Here is a 2,684-nt window from a genome sequence, read left to right on the forward strand (position 1 = left end):
GAAACTGGCACCTCAGGTGAGACCAAGGCCTGTGCTGAATTGCACCGGGGGTTGGGGCTAAGGAGGTGAGCTGGAAGCTTCTAAGAGGCAAAGTCCTTTCTGACCTGTGGAAACAAAACTCTTGTTTATATCTCTCCTTTTCTATCTACCTTGCCTTACTATCCTGCCATCCTCCCTATTATTTTCTTTCCCCTTCTTTACTTTCTAAGACAATGAATGGTGGATTCGATTTGGGGCAGGGGCAAGGAGAGGGAAAGGGCAGATATTGACTATTCTTGAGATACTTGCTTCCCAAAAGTTCTTCTCATTATTTTTGACTGTAAAGATCTCCTCTGCCTATAGGAACTTCTGGGAAGCAAATAATAAAAGATCTGATTGACAATAGAGCACGTTCCCTTTCCTTAAGCATTTTCCTTATTTACTTCCTCTGGAATCTTATGAAAGCCAACACAGTCAAATCTTGAAATAACTAGAAAAGGAGCTTTTGTTTCTCTACATAATTGCTAAACATTGCTTGTGTTCAGACTGAGAACCAGAATTAGTAGGAATTTTATTTGAAATAATTTCAGAATAGCATGTGCTCCTCAGAGTCTTGTCCTCAAGAAGCCACTTTGCTTGGAGTTCAGTATTGAATCATAACAGCAGGGAAAAAACAGGGTCTCTCAACCTTGGCAATATTGGCCTTTGAACCAGGTGCTTCTTGGGGGGGTGTGTGTAACCTGGGGCATTAGAGGCTGGTAAGTGGCATCCCTGGCCTCCGTCCAATAGCTGCAGGTAGCACCCTCCCATCCCAGAACAATCAAACCTGTCCCCGGTATTGCCAAATGTCTCCTGGGGGAGAGGCGTGGATGGGTGCAAAGTCACCCCCAATTGAGGACCACAGATCTAAATTCAGCAGTGTCTGATGAGGAATTTCTGGGTGTTATTTCAGAAACTTTGAGCATTCAAAACCCGAGCAGGGCAGTTCCAACTGCCTCTCCCTTTGCCTGGGACGTTGGCCCTTGGTGACACATCGCAGTCTGTCCAGGGCACTGAGGCCATGCCAGCAGTGGACTTTGATGACCTCATAGATCTTTTTCCTGTCTCAGGGTTCTGGCTAATGACAGCACAATCGATGTGCTGGTGCTGGAAATGTGCTGAGAAAACAACGGGAACAGGGTCAAGTTCTCCTGCAGCCTGGGCCAAACACAACATTGCATACACGTTCTTCCTGAGACAGAAAATGTTAGGGATTAAAAGCAGAGTTTTTAAAAAAAATGTCAGCCTTTCATTGCATTCAAGTCCAGTATGCGTCTGTGTCCAGATGGAGCTGAGATACCGTCACCAAGAGATCTTGAAACATGTTACCAGGTGGCTTAACTATCACAGCTAAATCTATATATTCAATTTGGCAGAAGCACCTTCTTCCCTTTTTGGGAAACTTATACTCTGCTGCCTAAATTCAGCTGAATTATGAAGTGCAGAAATTTAGACTTGGGGAAAACCATTGTTCCCCATTTTCCCTTTCTTCTTTCTTCTTTTTTACTATCGTGTTCACACATATAAGAAAAGTTGATTCAACACATCTGGATTGTGAAATCAATCACGAGTCATGGATGTGTCGGTACAAGTATTGTATTCTCTGTTCGTGTTCAATTGAACATTTAAAACCCAGCAGCTGCCTTAGCAAGCTCGTCAGGAAGGGAGTGTGGGTTTTACTAGCTTCTCTGTAGCTTGCTGCACACTTTTCATATTGTGTGAACTAAGGGCAGGTCTCTCGTTGCAAAAGCTAAACATTATTCCTCCCTGGAATAACGCTTCCTACTGGGTGCCTGGCCCACTGGTTGCCATCCTTGCAGCTTTACATTTCTAAAAATATTGTCTTCTGCTAGGAGAGCTAAGAGGGCTTCAGACAAGTGACTGGCTAGTTGATAAGAACTTCATTTTATTGAAAGACACCACTTTTAAAATCTGGTTTTTGACTCTCATGAACAGCAGTTGCCATTAAGTCTAACATGCAGGCATCCCATGCTATGAACACAGTGACTTCTCCTTCTGCACCAGGTTCCTCTGCTTTACACTCCAGTCTTAGTCATGGTGGGGTCACTGCCTCTGCCTGGGGTGTTCTTTCTTCCCCGGGCCATGTGCCCTTCAAATCCTGCCCATCTCAACTGCCACCTCCTCCAGGAAGTCTCCCTTCTCTTATCCTTATTCCCACATTCATGGGAATGAGGCCTGCCTTTGAACAGCCATTGTCTCACCCCTCTTGTGACACTTTGTCTTCTTGGGGGTGATTTATGTTTCCTTCCCTATTGTACAGAAACCCTTTGCGGGAAGGATCAGCAGCTGGTTCCTGGTTCTGTTCCTGAAGCCACGTCGCTGAGGACTTTGTCCATGGTGTTCAGTAGATAGCATGTTAAATGATGGCCCCTCTGATAGCATATCCAGATTTGATACTTGCTCTGCTCTGAGTAAGTCCTTCTGGAAGGCAAGATAGTGCCTCTTTCTGACTGCATCAGGTGAAGAAAGGCAAAGGCCAGTTGCAGTTCAACTCCCTGCACAGATGTTGTAATCATTCTCTTTGCAAACGTGTGTCAGCATTTTTGCCTCTGTTCTTTCTACGTACATGTGGAGAACCAACTCCCTAGCCTCGCTGGCTGCTTCTTGAAATGGGGCAACTGCTAGAGGCACAGTCATTCTTTTCC

This window comes from Talpa europaea, assembly GCF_964194135.1.
Source record: "Talpa europaea genome assembly, chromosome: 1".
Taxonomy (NCBI): Eukaryota; Metazoa; Chordata; class Mammalia; order Eulipotyphla; family Talpidae; genus Talpa; species Talpa europaea.